Source organism: Callorhinchus milii, unplaced genomic scaffold, assembly GCF_018977255.1.
Source record: "Callorhinchus milii isolate IMCB2004 unplaced genomic scaffold, IMCB_Cmil_1.0 Scaffold4, whole genome shotgun sequence".
Lineage (NCBI taxonomy): Eukaryota > Metazoa > Chordata > Chondrichthyes > Chimaeriformes > Callorhinchidae > Callorhinchus > Callorhinchus milii.
Genome location: NW_024704745.1, coordinates 20,512,161 through 20,533,838, shown reverse-complemented (window position 1 = coordinate 20,533,838; position 21,678 = coordinate 20,512,161). Strand labels below are relative to the sequence as shown.

At 40.2% G+C, this 21,678-nt stretch overlaps 1 protein-coding gene across 3 annotated transcripts in view; it reads right to left on the bottom strand.

The window, feature by feature from the left end:
- Positions 1 to 21,678, bottom strand: part of LOC103177515 (rho GTPase-activating protein 6) — a 301,249-nt gene that overhangs the window by 81,178 nt on the left and 198,393 nt on the right. Inside the window, exon 1 of one of the 3 annotated variants that reach the window (XM_007891715.2) lies at positions 5,996 to 6,116. The exons of the other annotated variants lie outside the window; for them this stretch is intronic. The gene's annotated coding sequence lies outside the window, so the exon portion shown is untranslated. Of the gene's footprint in view, positions 1 to 5,995; positions 6,117 to 21,678 lie in introns of those variants that run through there. 3 annotated transcript variants of the gene reach the window in all.

Genomic DNA, 21,678 nt, shown 5'->3' with positions numbered 1-21,678 from the left:
TTTTGCAGGGTACACTTATCCATTATAAGCACATCACCAAAGAGCAATACAAATTATTGATGTGGTACTCAACATGGTGGAATCCAAGCTATGTTTTTGATGAAATCTTACCTCCTTAAAAACAAAGCCAATATAGTCAGCAAATACCCTTCAACATTTTCTTCTGTCTCAGCTACAATCTTTTATAGATGTATGTGAAAGAGCAACCAACTCATAAGGGAATAAGGCACGTGTCAAATACAATGTTATTTCCTGATACTAACACACAGCACCTGATATGGTTACATAATGTTCCCAGTAACAGAGTAATACCTAAAGCTGACTATCTTGGGACAGTAATATTCTTGAGAAGTACATCAGTATTCATGTGTGGGAACATGCTGTCTTTCAAAATTGTCCAGACAAATGTCCTGTTGATATTAGAATAATCTAATAACATCTGATTGTCAACTGCTGCTCTCAAAGGAAGGTAAAAATATGTAAATTGCAGATTTCATAGCCTAAAATTATTAAAATAAATATTTAGACTCAGATAGTATCACTGGGGAGTTCTCAGCAGGAAGTTGTTTAAAGTCCCCCTTGCAAACATTTTCACAGCACAATGAAAGCACTGACTATGGGTACATTTTAAGTAGTCCTGCAATTTGTGCTGATCTGTCCCCGAATGACCAAAAGGAATGGCATAAATAGCAAGCAGATAATAAAAACTTTTTGTGCAAAGAAAAGTAAAAAGTTAAGAATTTAAAAACCTGCACTAGATTTAAATTTCCCATATCAATCAAGGTGCAGCCTTTATTGTGCATGAGTCAAATATAATTTTGTTTGCATATTTCTGAGAATATCAGAAATGAAAATACGTTTCCTATAAGCAAGAGGCCTTACAACCTCAAACAGCAGTCAAATAACAAATCAACAATGCAATAAATTAAGGGAACTTACTAACATTATTGTTTATGATTTGTTACAGAAACATCTAGTTCAAAACCTAAATGTATAGAATAACAAACAGGCTGGGTGTCACAAGTACAATGACACAAAGGCCAAAGTGTGCGACATCTGAGCTAACATACAGCCTAGATCATAACAACGCATAAGGAACAACTGAATTGTTTCTTTATTATTATCCGGGTGGGTGCAGGGGGTGAAGGGAGTAGGAGCGATTATCTGTTTAACACAATTGTGAAGACTGGCTGAGGTTGCATCAGTAGCATAGTGCAGCCAGTACAGTAATTCCTTCAGGTGACCTACTTGAATCATCTTTAGTTACAAACAGCATTTTAATTAACATTTTACAATTAGTTCAATTTTCACAAAAAAAACACTTTATGTCCACCCCCCCACCACACTACCACCAATAAATACTGTGGCATCTACTGCAATATGGGCATACTGATCATTCAAAACTGATTTGAATGATAGGAGAGATAGAGTAGTATATGATTTCTTTAAAACTTGGAACTGACCAGATACAATGCAATTTGTTTCCAGTCTATGTTTCTATGTATTTCCTATTGATATCAAACTGGTTTGGTTTACCATTCAGTGCGCTAGTTCGCTCAAGTGTGTAAGTGCTATCCCAGAGCGGGACAATAGATCTCCAAAATTCCTATTCTGAAGTTTCAGTAATGAATCCAAGTCTTGGCCAATATTCATCCAATTTTCTTGAATGGGTGAGATTCAGACAATTGATTGTCAGCCTTCTACTTCAGTCCCACTTTGCAGTAGTTGGCAAGAGTATTTGTGTGTGTGTGGGTGGGGGTTGGCGGATTAGTTATAAAAATATTAATTTAAATGCTGTTTGAAATTAAAAGATAATTCAAGTAGGGCAAAACGTAATAAATTATATGTATTGACTGCATTGAAATACTTTGCAGTGAAGGAGTCTTTTTAAATATTTAAATAAAAGCTGTTTGGTGATTTTTTACACTCATCAATATAATGAATGTTGAACACAATCTCACAGCAGACATCCAGTGCCAGCATCGAGCACTCCAGATAATACTGTGTAAAACACCATTACATGTAGAGTAAACTTCTATGTCAAATTAAGCAAAGCTTTATACTGAGCTTACAGCCTCAAGAAGTGGATAATGACTGCTCAAACTTATTTTATACACAGTCCAAACACAAACAGACATAAGATTATCAGTCTGGATGAATTTCAAACCCAGGTTCCAGAGGTGAATTACTCACGTACTAAACTGCACCACACTCAGGCCCTGCAACAAAATATTTAACTGATAATTTTTAGATGAAAGGGTATTTTAAGTAGAAGAAGGGTCAAAAGATGAAAAGAGAGGGCACTAATCTTCTACCAACTACACTCTGTATGTATAAACTGCATAACCCTACTTCTGCAATAGTGACTCCATTCATATGCTTAACAATCCAGGTCTCTACAGGGACTCATTTTTTTTAAAAAAAACTCACTTGTAGTGTGAGCAACAGCAAAAGTTGACCACACACATCTCTACTAGTGACTGTCCCACTGACGCTGTCCAAAACCAAGCTCATTACTTGGCATGCACAGATATCAGTACGATCATAACATTTATTGATGTTACCATTACAATGTAGTGTTTACTCTCAACAATGCTTGTTTGCAGATAACTAACTGGAGAACAAGCCAGGGTAGTGCACATTACTCCAAGACTGGGACTAGCACAGATTTCTGAGTGAAAGCTTATCTTTTCATTAGCTGCTCGTATTACAGTTTTTCCCACTCCTCATCAATATTCAGTGATCCCTGCTGAAACGTGCACATGTGAAGACACTTGGTAAGGCACGATTTGTGTTAAGTTTTAATTGAACAGTCTATGGTACTCACTGTCTGACCCATAATATAACCAATAGCCACTAGGGAGAGGTATGCGAGAGCTATTAGCACCCTGACAAATATACAAGCAACACCTTTAATAAGTTAGTGAAAGTATGAGGAAAAGACAGCATGCCTTTGATTACATCCCTGTAATTCAGTGACAATGTGTAAACACCACTACAGATTCTTGCCCCCCTGTTCAGGTGGATATTAAAGATCCCAAGTCACTCTTCGAAAAGGAGTTTCTCCTGATGTACAATTCCCCAGATTAAAAAAAAGTCATTAATTTCATGGCTGTTTGTGGGACAATCCTTATGCAAATTTGCTGTTCACATTCACCTACAAAACAGTCGCTACATTTTACAGAAAACTGAAGCGCTTTGAGAGGTTTCAACGTGAAATAGTGCTTTACTGAATCAAACACAAGGATGACACCCTGGCTCAGTGACAGCACTTTGACCTCTGAGTCAGAAAGAAGGTTGTAGGTTCAAGTCTCACATCAAGACTTGAACTCATATTGTCTAAGCTGTTCTGCATTGGAGTGTCAGCTTAAGACAATATGAGTTCAATGCAGTGCAGCCCATCTGCCCGTTCAGGTGAAAGTTAAAGATCCCATGGCACTATTCAAAATAGGAGTTTCTGTCTGTGTCCTGGCCAATAATCCCCCAAATAAAATTGGTCATTCACTTCATGGCTGTTTGCAGGATATTGCTGTGCACAAATTGGCTGCCGCATTACACAGTCACTACACCAGAGTAAATATGTGAAGTGCTTTGGGGCATCCTCCCGACTTGAAAGACAGGCAAATGTGAGGATTGTTATTATTATTATGATTAATTCATATTTGTTTAAAAGCAAGTACAAAACTAAACTTTTTAAATGTGTTTCATAAATGCTGGTGAGAAGCTTTACGTCAATATTTTTATGGTAAAATTTGTTCCAAAATTTCAAATGATTTAAACGCGAAAGGAATTTCCTTCCCTTCCAGAAACCAAGCACACAGTAGCCGTGTACTTTTATAAATACTTGTTCTTCAGTTACTGTGTTTTCCCAAAACTAAAGATAAAACTCAGAAGTGTCAGACATAGTCAATGATTCAATGTTGTTACTGAGTCATTCATTACAGCACTTTGTATAAAAATACACTGAAGAGTCTTCCAAAACATATTGTCATGGAGACGGTCGTTGAACAGAGGTTAACAAATACACTGATACACTTTCACTCTCCCCTCACCCTCATATCAAATTAATAGGGAATGGGATAAGCAAATGCATCAAACTTCAACATTGCTAATGTCATCACCCAGGAAGAAGGAGTAAAGATGCACAACAAGAAAGAGAGAATAAAGAGAGGGTAGAATTAATGAGAAATTGTTTGTGATCTAAAACAAAACCACATCTGCAGTAGCACGAATCCAGTGGGTGATGATGTTGTGAATGTAGATCAATGCTATCTAAACCAATGGACCACAGGCTTGTGCTGATTATAGTTACCCTTATGGTAAAGGGCATTCATTTCAAAAAGTATTTGGCTAAGCTTTGTTTGGCGAGTCATTTTGCCAAAGACATTCTCTTAGACACATTTATGATTGGTTTGGTGTGGTTGCAAACAAGCGACAGATTTGAGCAACACCCTGCTTCTTCATACAAAGTAAGGAACCCATCTTTCGGATGAGACTTTAAACTGAGGTCCCATTTGCCTGTTCAGATGGATGTTCAAGATCCAAGAGAATAAGGAGTTTCTCCCAGTGTCCTGGCCAAGAATCCCCAAATCAAATAAAATTGACCATTCATTCCATGGCTGTGTGTGTGGGACATTGCTGTGTGCAACCGCCTGATGCATTTCGACCACAAAATACACAGTAAATCCACTTTACAGCGTATCCTGCGAAGCACTTTCAGGCATCAACAGCACGATAATGCGCTCTATCACAAGGAAGGATTATTATATTTATGAACTCCACACGGCAATTAAATCCTTTAAAGCCACCAAGAGCCGATGTGTGTGCTTGTCTATTATAGAGCACTGGTGTTGTGGTATACCACGCTCATCTGCTTTGCATACAGTATTTGGTTGGGATTACTTAATATCAGTGCCTGATCGAGGACCGAGAGCTACCAACAACATTGCAGATTAGATGGAAAACCCCAAACTGTGATCTTCTCAGAGGAAAAAGGGGGGAAGAGAGCAAGAGTGAGAGAGAGAGAGAGAGAGAGAACAGGCAATTCAACCGAGAGAGTGCACCAAGGCCAACACTTAACCCCTACTGCCCTCCCCACACACACCACCACCATCATTTGTGGACTCCTGTAGCTCAGTGGTTAGAGCACTCGCTTTGCAAGTGAGAGACCTGAGTTCAATTCCAGGCAGAGGGCGAAACCTTGGGCAAGTTTCCTTACTCCACACAGAGCCTAATAATAATCCCTCCAAAACCAAAAACAATAATAAATTGGTCATTTTCAATCCACGACTGTTTGTGGGACATTGCTGTGCGCAATTGGCTGCCGCGTTCGCCCACAAATATACAGTCAATTCACTTTACTGTGTGTTCTGTGAAGCGCTTTGGGACGTCCTCCCGACGTGAAAAGCGCTATATCAAATGCAAGGATTATTATTATTATTATTATTATTATCGCCACCAAGTCAATTTCACCGCAAAACAGAACCACGAGCATTTCTGCCGCGCTAAAGAAACCAGAGTAATTTCGTCTTAAAGAAATGTCAATATATATTCTTTTGAAGAAAAGCCGACTGTAAAAAGGGCAAATAAATTGCAAAATCAAACAAAAGTGTCAATTGATAATAGTTTCAATCAAAGTGTAAATAAAAACGTGCAAATAAACAGTGCCAATTGCAAAAGTGCGAACGAATAAAAGCGAACAAAATAATAATGTCAATCGCAAAAGTGTCGATTACAAACCGCTTCGACTAAAAAGAAGTGTCAACTGCGAATGTTTTTCGAATAAAAGTCAAATCAGATAAGTGGGTCTTCAATAAAAAAAAAGCGTCAATAAAAAAAAAGTGTGGATTTTGCAATGAGCGTTTTGGAAAAATAAAAAAAAAAGTCAAACAGAACAAAAAAGTGCCGATAAAAAAGAGCGACTGTTTTTTTTTAAAAAATATATATATATCTAAATATTTTCTCTCAAATAACAAAGCACTGAGACCCGACTTACCCATCAAAGTGCTGCGAGGTGTCGGTGTGGGGGGGTTGTTGGTGGTGGGGGGTGAAGGCTACTCGGCGTCGCGGCTCCGCGCTGCTCTCAAGCGGGAGCGGCGGCTGCTCACCAGCCCCCGCGGCTCAGCCCCCGCCCGCCCGCCCGCCCCGCCCCGCCCGCCCGCCCCGCCCGCACTGCCCGCCCCGCACTGCCCGCCCCGCCCCGCACTGCCCGCCCCGCCCGCCCCGCCTCTCCGGGCGGCTCCCGTCAACGCCGCCGCCGCCGCCGACCTCCTCCTCCTCTCGCAGCCGAAGGGCACGACACGTCTCTGCCCATTGCAGCCCTCCTCCTTAAGCCAACATGCAATCACTGGTGGAGTCCCTTTCCTTTGCCTTCAACTCAACCTCAACCACCCCCCCCCCCCCCTCCTCCCCAGTAAACACTGACACACACACACACACTCGCCTGGCTGGGCTGGGCTGGGCTGGTGCCTGGCTGGGCTGGGCTGGGCTGGTGCCTGGCTGGGCTGGGCTGGTGCCTGGCTGGGCTGGGCTGGGCTGGTGCCTGGCTGGGCTGGGCTGGGCCGGGCTGGGCTGGGCTGGGCTGGGCTGGGGTTGGGTTGGACTGGTCTGAATGCAGTAACCAAAGGTCCGCTGCAAAGCTCTTGCCCACTCGGCTCTCCTGTTATTTCACAAAGTTTCCTTATTAGGAAGGCTCCAAAGAATGTCTGAGGAGGAATCGGGTAACATCTCTCTCCCTCTCTCTCTCTCTCTCTCTGCCTTCCCCAGTACAGCAAAGCCGGCGAGAGGTGGTGTGTTGGGTGTGTGTGTGTGTGTGTGTGTGAGTGAGTGTGTGTGTGGTTTTTCTCTGCCCTCCTCTTTAATTCTCCTTAAAGGTTAGCCACTCATCAGGGGATGAGCTACTGTATCTGCGAGAAATGTCCCACACTCACTCCCAGGGAAAGGGGAAAAGTCTTGCACCAGGTTCCCACAGTTGCAAAAAGCCTCCCCTCCCCACCACCCCCTCCTCCTGTCCTCATCCAATGTTTCCTTCCACCAAATCCAATCCCTCCTGGGATTTTCACACCCAGAAAACTTTTTTTTTCTTTCTTCCCCACTAAAGTATTCCCTTTTTTTTTAAACATAAACCCTAATCATTCCTTCCACCCAAAATAAAGCACTCCCCGGGAATGCCAAACAACAGGAAGAGCCTTGATTTCGTGCTCCAAGCAAATTGATCCAAATCGTCAACGGGGAGCGGTTGCTGATATTTTTCAGCAGCGCCAAAACAACAGCCCGTGTAGTGTTTTTCCAGACTAAATTGTAGTCATGATCACGTCGCTCTTTATAGGATTGAAGACCTTCCTCTTCAACCATGCTTAAGGTCACCTCCTCTCAAACCCTAGTTCGGAATCAGGCTGTTTAGCGCTCTGAGATGGTGCCCCGCGTGAAGGGCACAATATAAATGCAAGATGTTATTCTGATTGTTTCCCCGCTGCCTTCAATCTCTATATCCCTTCTCTCCCCAGGGTGTGAGGTTAGGCAATGAAGGCACCTCACTACAGCTCTGGGTGAGACTAGTTAAATTGGAAAAGACTGGATCAAACTTGTGATTCTGCTTTATATGCACCATAAAGTAATAATCCTTGCATTTGATGTAACAGTTTTTTATCACTTTGTTGAAATGCATTTCACAGGGTGTATTGTAAAGTGTGGTAACTAGGTATTTATAATAATCCTTGCGTTTGATATAGCGCTTTTCACATCTTCGAGACGTCTCAAAGCACTTAACAGAATATACTGTAAAGTGAATTGACTGTATATTTGAGGGTGAAATGCGGCAGCCAATTGTACACAGCAATGTCCCACAAACAGTCATGGATTGAGTGACCAAATTATAGTTTTTTTAAGGGTTATTATCTCCGGAAAAGCGATTCACCAATCAACTAACAACTGGGTTCCTACTTACTGCAAGGTAAACAGAGGCGTGTGGAGTAAGGAAACTTGGCCAACATTTCACCCTGCCAGGAATAGAATCCAGGTCTCTCGCTTGCGAGGCAAGTGCTCTATTCACTGAGCTACAGGACTAAATATCTGGAATATTAACTGTATCAGGTCTTTCAGTTGGATAAGAGGGGTACAGAGGCACTCATTTTTGATTTTAATGCGTTGCACCGTGACAGTTCCATATAATGAAGGATAATTGGAAACATTGATATTAAACAATCTCTGCAAGTGTGTGCCACATCAGTTTTGTTTTCAAACCCACTGATACCAAATCCCCATTCTGGCAAATCAGATTTCTGTGTGGCCTGCATTGTGTTTAGCGAGGATAAACAGTCAACCTTTAATCCCCCTATTCAATTTCCTCCATGCTTTTTTGTGGTACTGTCCATATAATCCATTATTTACAATTGAAAATACTATTTTTCCAAAGTCCAGCTCTATTGAACTCAAATATGGGCAAATACAGCAACCAATTTCTGTACAACCATGCTCCACATCCAGCCATTAATTGAATAACCTATTTTATCTAGGGATTGTTGGCCAGGACACCAAAAGAAATATTTTTCTCTTTTCGAATAGTGCCATGGGATCTTTAATTCCATCTTAACAGGTAGGGGATAACTCTGAAGATCTGCACCTCCGACAATGCAGCACCATCTCAACACTGCACTGAAATATCAGCTTGTACTACTAGCTCGAAGTCACGACATGGGGCTTCAACCCAAAGCCTTCTGACTCAGAGCAACAGTGCTACCAACCAAGATTTTTTTTTGGGGGGCAGACGTTTTGTTAACCAAAATTCCCACAATGACCAAAGGAATACATTCAGGCTTATACTCAGTACATTCTATTTACATTCTCTTTGAGAGCACTGGTAAGGATCATCGAAATATTACAGCTCAGTATCTGCCAGTGTTTTGCTTTATAAACGGTTTGTCCCATAAGTTTCCTTGGAGATTCTTCTGTCATTTATCCATTTTGTAATTTCAACTTAAATTCCATAAGCTACTGTATAAGGTTCTATTTTACATAGCACATTAGCAGGTGCCTTTCACAGCCTTTGTATAATGTATCAGTGCCATTGCCTTTATCCTGTAAACACTGTATTCTCATGGGTTGTCTTGTTAAAGCTGCAATGCTCCAAAAATAAGATATAAAAATAACCATTCCTGTGAAAAGATTTTGCTCCACGCAATATGTATTTTTATGACACTGAATTGTATTTTTTTTCTCTAGGTGTTAATAGTGCAGTTTGTGCAGACTTGGTGCTGATCTCTTCACTTTGATCTTGTTCTCCAGCAGGAACTAGGGTGAATAGTGGAGGACACTGCCATGAGTATGTGTCCACAACAAATTGTGCCCACTATTGTTGATCACTGAAGCAATATCATTCACTGTAAAAGTGAATTTCATTTCGCTAAGGAATTATCCATTAGCAAGCCTGCCTGTTTTAGAAAATGTCATAGATCTCATGGGAAGAGTATTTTTGCTTGGTTTGGCTCTTCTGTGTGTTTGGCAGAGGTCTATTTGTGATTGGCAGCATGAAGGGAGTAACTGGGAAAATGTTTATTAAAAATCTTTCTAAACTTTGTTTCTTGTATGCAATGTGCAATTAATTTCTGTGGCATTTGAAGAGACTATGAATCCAAGTTTCATCATGGTTTAGTAGGGTATGCGTCCAATTTCCCTTGTGGTCTATGTTAAGTATCCATCCAAGTTTTACTTGAGATCTCATGAAGCGCATTCAAGTTTGCTTACCGCCAACAATGCAACTATTTTTCTTCTGTTCTCTTCTTAAGGGTTGACTGTTGGTATAATACATCTGGGTTTCATGGTAGGCTTGCCTAATTTCTATCCTTGTTCACTACTAATGTAAAAGCCTTTCCCCTACTTCATATATAGATCTTTTTTCTTTTGTGCTTTTTTTAATGCACACTATCTAATATACCATCATGAATTATAACTCCTTTTCACAAAACATCAAGGAGCCGAAACCCTTGTCCACGCCTTTGTCACTTCCCAGTTTGACTATTCCAATGCCCTCCTCGCTGGTCTCCACAGCTCCACCGTATACAAAATTCATCTAATTCAAAACTCCGCCGCCCGAATACTCACCCGCATAAAACTTCGTACCTCTATCACACCAGTCCTTGTCAGGCTTCACTATCTCCCAAATACCTAACGGATTGATTTCAAGATCCTCTCACTCATTTTAAAATCCCTTCATGCCCTCGCATCTCCCTATCTATCCGATCTGCTTACCTCCCCCCACTTCACAACCCACTGCCTCTATTCAGCTGGCTCTGGCTTCCTCTTTGTCCCTCGTCCCCTCCACCATAGGTGCCTCCACCGTGCCTTCAGCCACTACGCCCTGAAACCCGGAACTCTCTCTCTCAATCCCTCCACCTTACTCCTCCCTCCCCACTTTCAATTCCCACCTAAAGATTTTCCTTTTTGATCATGCTTACAGTCACCTCCCCCTCCCGCTCCCCCGACTCAAGATCAGACTCCGCCACTGTCAAGCGCTCCGGAATGCTACCGTGCGTGAAGGAAGTTATTTAATGCAAGTTGTTGTAGTCTCGCTTAGAGATGAAGTAAAACTTCTATAATATTCTTCCATCCCACATTGCCACTCAAGCTGAACCAAGGTCCCTCTACAAATGTCTTTTTCCTGCCCCCCTCTCTACTTCAGGAATACAGAAGTCATTAAGCCATGTGGTGTATTCATTTCAGTGAGCACATATCCATATATCCTCAAATACTGTTCTTAAGAGATGCCTGTAGTCAATTTGATTACATTTTTCCCAATGGTCCTCTTCTAAAGGCAGTGACATATAAAAACAGATGAACATATGGAATAAGAGAAAAACTCTTAGACCATCACACTCAGGAAAGCGCAGTGGGTATCACCCAGGCTCATTTGGTAGCACTCTTGCCTCTGAGTCACAAGGATGTGGGTTCCAGCCCCACATTGGTACTTGTAGTCTAAGCTGACACTCCAGTAAAATGCTGACCGTGTTCGGCATTGTTGCAGGTGCCATCCTTCAGATTGGACGTTAACTCATCCATTTGTGCCTGTTCATGTAGTCTTTGAAGATCCCGTGACACTGTTCCAGGTGTCTTAGCCAACAATCCCCAGATAATATTGATCATTCACTTCATGGCTGCTTGTGGGATATTTCTGTATGCAAATTGGCTTCTGTGTTCACCTACAAAATAGAGATATCCTCCTGATCCTTATTCTACTGTATGTAAAAATATACTATGTTTACCAATAGCTTGTTTACAAAAAAACGTACTATTTAATGAAAGAGCAGGAAACGTCACCTAAGTTATTTTGATCACAATGATCTCTCAGTTGCAAGTAGCAAGGTTTTGATGCAATTTACAATATTGCTTCAAGCATTCATAATTATGGCGCCAACAGTTACCAGCTGTTATAAGTGAATAACTAAGTTCATGATAGTTTTTAGTCAAAATTCAATTATCTCCTTCCAAAAATATATTTATTGTACATTCATTTTCTTTTAAAATTATGTGTGGGCTGAATTTTATTTATGTAGCCTATGTAATGCAATTCTCTGACTGCCTGTAAATCTACAAACCTAGGAAGGTGAGAACATCATATTCTTCACTGCACCACTAAAGAAGTGTTTTCACTCCCTTAATATCAGTAAATGTAACCAACATTCAGAGCCTCACTCATTTGCACACTGAGCTCTGACATTAAGAATGGTAATTTGGTTAAAGTTAATTTAGTTAGAATCAATGCTGTCTGAAGAGCAATTTTTCTGGATCTCCCTCAAATGCTTGTTAAAGAACTTTGGCTAAAGTGGACAGGGGATGGGTGAAACTCTGTGCAACTGGTGACTGTTAGTGTAGGAGAATTTGCAACTCCCACCCCCAGCTGAGAACAGGGAATGACTGGGACCAACCAGAAATTGCTTAGTGGAAAGAAATGAATGAATGATGAGATGTGGGCTAGGGATGGGCAGGGAAGTGGTTTTACCTAAGGAAAGATTAAGTGGAACATAGTGGAGGAAGGAGTGGGCTAAAGGAGATCAGAGGCCTGAACGATCCTTATCTAGCAGTCTGTTCCACTATAATATTGCAGAGTACTGGTGTTAATCATGCCAAAGGGGGAAGGGAGGGGATGACGAACCATAACTTTCTAAAAACAATGAAAAAGGGTGGGAAGTGGGGTAATGGTGGTAATGTTGAAAGCGAGAGTGATGTTTTAAAATCAACCCTTTTACATTTATATACCGCCTTTCACTTTGTGAGGAAGTTTCACACACGCTTCACAGAATCGACTTGGAGCCTGAGCTGGAGATGGGGATGGAGCTGAGGGAAGGAGTGGTGGGGGGTGGGGAGACTGAAAACGTGGTCAAAAACAAAAGATCTTAACAGAAAAAAATCAGAAGATAGATAAGAACATTAAAATTTATAGTTAAAATTACATTTCATAATAAAAGTCCGACACTTGGGAACACTGGAGCCATATTCCAGCCTCACAGTTTCCCACCACCAGGGGGAGACTGTTGTTTCTTTCATAAATTGCATTCTGGGAAACATTAGATCTATGGCCCACTTGTTTTCCATCCATTTTCAACATTTAGTTTTTACTATATTTGTATTTGTACTTTGGTATTTGGTTCTGTGAAGCAGGAGTCAAAATGCACAAAGCGCAGGAAATTTGGAGGGTGAACAACCCAAAGCTTTCCTTAGCTAACTTAGTGAAGATCAAGGACAGGATTGGCAGAGGTCATGAAAACAGGGCACCTGTTCGCTCAGTTGACTTAAAGTGGTCTATGACATGATTAGATGCAAATGAAGAAGGTTTAGTTTTTTAAAATAAATTAATTCCAGACATGGAGTCGATTAGTCACCAGCACTTTGATGTAATCAGCTAATGCTTTGATAGAGGAGAAATTATATTCTCATTTTGATAAGCCACTTTAGCTGGACGCCAATAACCACGAATGCTGGGTAAATCGGTTAAAACGCCAGCCCGATGTGTCCAGCTTAACCGGCTTCCACTGTACTTTTATTCCCCCCTCCCCATTTTCTGTAGTCTCAGGCTGCTCTTCCAGTCTATCTCTTCCAGTCTGGAGTCTGTGCCAGACTTTTCTGTGGACACTGTTACAACTAATAGAAATGGGATTCTCAACTGGCCTGGGGCAGATGGAATCTGAATGAGACAAGCTTAATAACATCACATAATCCCTCCCTTAATATGATAAAATGCCTGTTTATACTGAAACAGATTAGACTCACTGAATAGAGGGTAATGGTGGAAGAAGTGATTGCCGAGGAGTCCAGCACTTTAACCATTGCTGTTTTCTAAGGCGATGAAGTTTGGATTCCTTATTTGTATCAACTCCAGAGCTCTACATGACCTGGGCTGCCCTGTTCCCTTCAGAGTTCCACATGATTCCCAGGTCGGGAGCACTTGGCAAAAACATAGTAAATCAGATGTTCTAGTATGTTATCACAATGTTTGTCAAGGGTACAGAAGGCTAAGCCCTCACAACAAGCAGTCCACAACAGTATTATGTTGTGTTTCATGCAGTATTGTTGCAGCAATAATTAATTAATGGCCTTTGAGAACTGGAATTATTTTTGAACATCTATTCTGTGTCCATTTTCACAGCTACCACAGTTAAATAATTATTGTTATCCTTTTGTTTCATGTACTAAGTGTAATTTTTTAAAAATAGGATCCTCCTACAATAAAGTACATCTTCTCTAGTTTAGCAATGCATGTCCTTAAAACTCCTTTTTGTCCTGCTGATACTAATAACTTTACATGCAGGGCCTTGAATCACCCTGGTCAATTTCTCCTTAATACAGTATTGCTGCGATTTTATAGAATCTCTGCATTTTCAAGTACTGTGGCAAGACTGAGAAACATTCTGACTTAAAATGGCAGGAAAATGTCATTTCATTTTTGAAATTAGAGGCAATTTTTAAATAAGAAACACTGTGTCTTCACACAGACGCTATACAATTGGCCCTATTCAACTCACTTAATCCCATGAGAAAACCAACCAAGCATTAGGAAAACTCTGGAAAACTTATATTTGAGCCCTCCCTGTACTCTCTTCCCATGATTAAGAAAAATGCTGCAATATTACTATAAGCTCGAATGCAGAATTATGTGATTTCAATCAATTAAGTTCCACAGATGAATCAACCATTGCCTTGGCAGCTCAAGAACTGTTGTGTTCTATAATGCATTTGATAATACAAGGTTATGGCTATTGTCATTCATCCTGTTCTTAAGGAGCTGTTTGTTGAGCTACTTTTTAAAGGAGTTAATCAAAACAGAATTAACTGATTTTACTTGGAGCTTCTTTTATGAATCCAAACGCCGTGGGGAAAACAATACTTCTAATCTTGAAGAAGGCTTAATAATTTTATACTTATCCATTCTGTTTTCAAAGTCCACATTAAATAACCTAAATCTACATTACCCATTCTTATCATTTTAAAGATCTCAAAGCACAATCATTTAATCATTTTTCTGCAATGAAAACAAATTCACTTCTTTCCATAACAAGTGCCAGAATCACACTACTTGCCACAATACTCTGAACTGTATCCAATACATCAATGTTGTTTTCAAGATAGGGTTCCCAGAACTGCTTGCTTTATTTTAAATGAGACCCTACTAAGTGTTAAGATTACCATGGGACTTCCTCCTGACGTGAAAGGTGCTACTACATAAATCCCTTTCTGTTTAGTTGAGTATTGAGAGCATTCCTTTGGATCAGGTGTTGAAACAGAAGTTTTAACAGACATGAATGGCACTATTTCTCCTGGTGTCCTCGACAATAATTCCCCAAATTATAAATTCGTCAATCACTTCATAGCTGTTTGTGGGAGAATACTGGGCGTAGAATAGATGCTGCATTCGCGAACAAATACAGTTCCTATACAGTAAAATATTGTGAAGCATTTTTATATGTTCTCCAGTCGTGAAAGGTGGTATATCAAATATAAAGATTATTATTTTTCCCTATAATAGGCATTCCCTCACCACAGTGCTACACTACTTCAGCTAAAATTTCTTAATTTATGGCTTACCCCTTTTTTATAAATTGTTTTTGAATATTGATTTGTTTGTTTGCAGGGTGTATTAAATTTGCTCCAGATACTTTGCAGCAGTTACTTACTTACACTGCTTCACATCAGCCTGAGATGTCAGATGAGGCAGTGTTGAGGCTGTCCACAGTGCCAAGATGTGGAAGTTTGGCTTTTGGTTTCTCCAAATAAATCAATTGATCTTAGACACCTATGAAAATGTTTAGTTTGGGCTGATAGTTTTTCAAGTTACTCAATTGCCCAGACAAGACAAATCCTCTCTAATCCATGTTAGAATTTCTTACCATGTTTCTTCTGCAATTTCTCCTTCTGATACCCAGCATTTTAATCCTCTTCTCTAGTCTAACAATATATTTTAATCGTAAAAGAAAATACCCTTTCAGTTTCTATCTCATTTGAATCATGATCCCAGATAAAATAACATTGTATCAACTGACTCCACCACCAAAAAGACTCAGGTTGTGGCAGGAGTGGGTATACTGATCCTTTTGTAGAATAAAAGGAATATTTTATCACCCATCAAGTTGTTTGACAGAATAAGGAACAAATTATACTATGATCATATATATACACAGCAGATGATCGGAAACATGTCATTTTAACATTTAATCATTTGATCAACACTGATTGACATATCATCTACCAAAGATGTTTTAGAATTTCAATCTCTCACATAATTACACAAGGCAGTGCTAAAGTAACTTACCTGTAGGGAAATACTAGTCCTAAAACAATTCATGTTGATGATGGATGTTTTTTAAGCAGTGTCTAACAATCAGAGACACAACTTTTGTGCACATACCATGTCGTCTCCATAAGTTTTCCATCCACATCCCTGACTTCATTATTGGCAGGAATGAGAGTAAAGAATAAAGTAGAGCACTGTAAATACACTAAACTTGAATTTCAGGTAATCTTGATCTTTGATATTCGTTATTAAATTGTGCATATCTTCCAAACTGATCTTGTTAGGAATGTACTGCGTTCCTGGGTAAGGATGTCTACTCTAGACACAAGAGAACAAAATAATTATAGGTTGCTGCATCTTGAGAATGATCTCATTCTAAACAACTGTATTTTAGGTACACCACTTTATTATTTAATCAAAAGTAAGATTGTTATTTAAAATTAATACTCCCATGCAGTATTTACATTCCTGCTTCTTTCTGATGTCGCTACAATTTATTCTGGCTATTTAACGTACCACAACCTCCTTCGTATGCGAGATTATTCGTTTCTAGAGATAATAATTCTGCTAAATACAAAGAATACTTGAAACCTAGTCAAAAGGGTAATATTAAGTATTTCCATCCTTTGAGTTCACTGTACAATGAAGAGAACAACGGACTCTAAATTCTATTCAGCTTAATTCAGTCATGATTATACTAGGGAATGGAGGGGTACAGGAGATTTGAGGAATTGGGTGGAGTATCAACAAAGGCACAAACTGGTTGGGTTGAATGGCTTGTTGCTGTTCCGTATCACTCTTTGTAACTCTTTGTAACCAATAAAGTTTCATTAGCGTTTGCCATAAATGTTTTTGCACTATTCACCGGTTTTATGTATTGATTCTAATCTTGTGTTTCACCCATACATCAACATGAATGCCGAATTGCACCCTGTGAACTCGATGTGCAGGGTAATGTAATAATAATAATCCTTGCATTTGATATAGTGCCTATCATGTCTTCAAGACATCTCAAAGTGCTGCACAGTGTAAAGTGTAAAGTGAATTGACTGCATATTTTATGGGCAAAACATAATGATAGTAAATAACACATAACAGGCACATTCAGGCAGCAAGAGCCAATGCAGTTAAAATAACCTAAGGATTGGAATATCTGTTTTAATTTGTTCAGTGAATCTTGATGCATAAATGTATCAGACTATTGCTCTTTCACAACACACTTTTGTAACACAATCCAGAAAAAAGATACCCAATTACTCTATTGTAACGACCAAATAATTCTGAATGAAGAGTTACAACAAACTATACACAGTTATATTGACTTTGTCTACTTTTGTTCATATTTAATGTACAGAAATGGTTCTGAAAAGAATATTTCCATCTTTCTCATCTGTGGCTTTCACTTAAAAGAGTCTCATACAGAATCAAACTTTCATCCTCCTACAGAAACAGGAATCTACCAGCATAAATGATTGGATATAGCTATCCATCATCATCCATAACAAATCTCTGTTTGTGCTTCTAATCATGTAGGCAAAAATAGCCCACCACCACTTTCCAGTCATTTGCTCAATCATAATAGTGAGAATCATCCTGTCAGAAGATCAGCTCAAATTTGACAGAAATCCAAGAAAAATGAATCCTTTCATCTCTAGTTGAGAGCTGAGAGGTTTAAGAAAAGACTCTGCACTTGCCAAGAAATGTATGATAAAATAAACAGGGCATTAAGTAGATGGTTTTGGGTATAGTTTTCACACGAAAAGGAACTGATCTCTTCCTCCTATCGGTTCAAATGTTCATTCCACATAGGTGCAATGTGACTGGTTCCCAATCTATGTGCCCTTTGGAATTACTAATATGATATGGATTTCCTTTTAAGATCCAATTATTTCAATCTTTGTATTTCAAGAAACATGTAACCTTTGAAGCTGCCATGCTCTTCTTCCCTCCACCCTTCATCTGCTTGATTAAAACCATAATGAATTACTAATCCATCGTTCTCATTTGGAAACCATGCTTATCTTAGTACTCAAAACGTCCACTTGAATTTAGGTGGCTGGGCATAAAAGGTTTAACGGAGAGGGTGCTGGGAAAGGCAGCGCTGATGTTGTTTTGCATTCGATCATACCTCTCCATTTCAGTGAGCTGTTGGAAGCCTTTTGAGCTCGTAGCCTAATAAAATAAGGAAGAGAGCGAGTTCTCACAATCATGTTAACAGCCATGCATATTTGAGTATGTTCCAATTCAAACGCGATAGCTAATCAAGTCTTTACATTGTAAATATAATGTGACAGCTAACACAAAATGTTTTGAGTTTGGTGTGTAAACAGAATGTACAGCCAATGAAAGTTGCTGCCACCTTCCAAATTGTATGGTGGGGGTGGAATGAAAGACAAAGGAAGGTAAGTGCTGAGGTTTAAAGGCTGAAATAGAGAGGGGGATATACGAAGAAAATAATAAAAGTTAAATTTAAAAACGTAGCACAGAAAAAACAGAGCAAAGTGAAGCATAGAGTGACGACAGGGCAGTACACATAATATTTTATATAAAACTGGGTTTTGGACTTATTTTAGTGGTTTGGAGATGTATTCAGAATAGTAAAGGAGTTAGCAATTTCTTCATAATACAATGTGTGAACTGGAAACGTACAAATTCAGCAGGAATCTCTGTATACGTGCTGAACTCATAAAGGCAATTTAAAAACTTTGAGGTGGCAATTCTGTATTGCAACTAATGTGAAGCCAAAGAAGCACAAGACTATCTTTAACTGGTGAACCCACATTTGTTGCAAATTGCTGTTCAATTCCATTTATACCTTTGTTGAAACTGCTTCACAGCAGTGCATAATATGATATAACTACACTTTGTGTCACCTGGAGTCAAAAATCACTTGTGGTGCATCCACCACACATGCCCTTTTGCCAGGTTGCAAGAAGAGAATACATAGCGCTCTGCCTGCAAGTATTAGGACGTACAGCCTAAAATAAGACCTAAATTTATTTCAAATACTCTTATTTGATTTCATTTCAAATAAGAATTTATTTCAAATAAGAGTTAAACATAATAAGATCACTCTTATTACGTTTAACAAATTGCTTATGTTCACATTGCAAGTATACATAATCCTACCCATGATAATGGCAGTTGCTTTAACTTATGCCCTCTACATGAGCCATTTTAGGAGAGGCTCTAACAGCTACAGCTATAAAATCACCCTGATTCAATAGTGGGGACAAGGTTACACTAAAATTGGCACTAAACCAGAACAATTTCATTCTCTACAGATCATATTTCCTGCTTCTGATTTTTAGATGTAGAATATCTTTACGTGAAAAGTTCTGATCTCCCCTCCCCGCTAACACAAAGGTCCATAAAGTGCCATTATTTGTGCACCTTAATACAAATGGGTAGTGTTCTCTCTAGGCGCAACATCGCCTCTTTAATTCAGAACAGCTGTAAATTTTCTATAAATCCAGATTGTAAATAGGATCACAGTCATTCTGAATTTGTTCCACATATTCCCTGAATTTTCCTCGAGTTTGATTGATTTAGGAGTCTTATCGTAGGCTTTGGACTCATAAAACTCATCCAGGTCAGCATCTGTTTGTACAGTGATGACACAGTTTGGCCCAAATTCCAGCTTCAGAGAGTATTCTATGTGTCATTGCATACTGTGTTTGTTAATGTCTTATTATGAATCTTAAAAAGGATCACAACTCAACATGGGCCATATTTCTACTACCTTTGAGTGGATGCAAGCTCTATTTGTGTTTCTTGTTCCATTGCATGTATTTGTGCTTATTTTGCATTTGCCAAACAACCTCAAAATCACTAATTTTACCCTTGTCAAGTGGAAAATAAAAGCAAATTATCTAGTTGACGTGGTATAAATGTAGCATACAGAAACAAATAAAGTACTTCTCCAATTTCTTGCTTATCTCGACTAAAGATGTTTGATTCATGCCATGACAAGATGGTTGGTGAATCATTCTCTAATACTTCACTCAAGTAGGCATTCTTCATCTTTGATCTTAGACTGTAAGTGCTAGCAGGCTAACCAACAACAACAACTTGCATTTATATAGCGCTCTTCACACGGGATAGCATCACAGAACGCTTGATCAACCATGGAGGACATAACATCTAAGTGTAATCTAATCCTCACCAATGACCCCAAACATATGTGTTCCAGCCCAGAAGTGGTCAAGAGGAGGAATTCTGCTTTCTTCTTTCTCTGTCCCTGAAGTGAGCATGAGGCTAATTGTACCATAACTAGTGCTTTCCTAGTTAACTAACAACAGATCAAGAATCAAAAGTTGCCTTGCCATCCTTTAGTTGTCAGTCTAACACAGTTCGTAGCACTCTTCACTCGTGTGTCGATTTAGTAGGTTGTGGGTTCAAGCCCCTCGTTGAATTTTAAACTCACATAGTCAAGGCTGAAATTTCAATACAGTGCTCAGGTTGTGCTTCACTATTGGAGATGTTGCCCTTCAAACGAGACATTAAATCGAGGACCTGTCTGGTTGTATAGGGAATTTTAACAACAACTTGCATTTATATAGCACCCCTCACGCAGGGTAGTGTCCCACAGAGCTTGGCAGTGGTGGAGCACAATGCCGAGCCAGGGAGAGGGGGAGGTGACCACGACCTGAAGATGGAAAAGCAAGGGGCAAAACGGAGGGATAGAGGAAGTGTTTCAGAATTTCGGGGCATAGTGACTAAAAGTGTGGCAGCCAATGGCAGAACGGAGGGCAGAAGAGACATGCAGAAGGCCAGAGCCAGTTGAGCAGAGGTACCAGGTAGCAGGTAGGATAGGCAGGGTGGTGCCAGGGCATGAAGGGATTTGAAAACGAGTGTGAGGATCTTGAAATCAATCCGTTTGGCGATAGGGAGCCAGTGGAGCCTGGCTAGAACTGGTGTGATGGAGGTACAGAGTTTAGTGCGGGTGAGTATACTGGCGGCAGAGTTTTGAATCAGCTTGATCCTGTGCATGGTGGACAGGATCCAGTTAGGGAGACCGGCTAAGAGGGCATTTGAAAAGTCACATTGGGAAGTGACAAATACGTGGATGAATGTTTCGGCTGCTTCTGGGATAAGGTACTATCAGAGGCGGGCAATTTAGCGGAGGTGGAGGAAACCAATCTTGGTCAGAGACCGGATCTAGGGAAGGAAGGACAGCTGTGGGTCAAACCTGACACCTAGGTTGTGCACCGGTTCAGTGAGTCTGAGGGATTGGCCAGGGAGTTTGAGAAGGTCAGAGCCACAGGACTGTAGACGTTGACAGGAGCCAAGGAGTATGGTTTCTGTCTTCTCAACATTTAGTTGTAGGAAAGTTTTGCTCATCCAAGCCCTGATCTCTGCCAAACAAGCCAACAGAACATCAGTGGACCTGGAGTCACACCTAAAGGATGAGAAGTAGATTTGTGTGCCATCCGCATACATGTGGATATTTACACCGTGTCTGTGGATGACATCGCCAAAGGGAGCATATAGATGAAGAAGTGGAGAAAGCCAAGGATGGAGCCCTGGGGTACACAACAGGTAACTGGGCAGGGGAGAAACCATTTGAAGAGATAAAGTGAAGGCGGTTTGTTGGGTAGGACTTGATCCAGGCTGGTGCAGTCCTATTAAGGTGGATAAGGGAGGAGAGGCATTGGTGGATGATCCCATGGTCAACTGTGTCGAATGCGGTGGAGAGTCCAGGAGGACAAGGATGCAGAGGGAGCCCTGATCGAAGAGTGAGAGGGTATCATTTGTGTTGTTGACAAGCCATCTCTGTGCTATGCGCCGGACGAAAATCAGACTGGATGGGCTCGAGGAGTGAGTGGAGGGGGAGGTGTGAGCAAAGCTGGTTAGCTACAACATGTTTCAGAGATTTGGCAATGAAGGTCAGGTTGGAA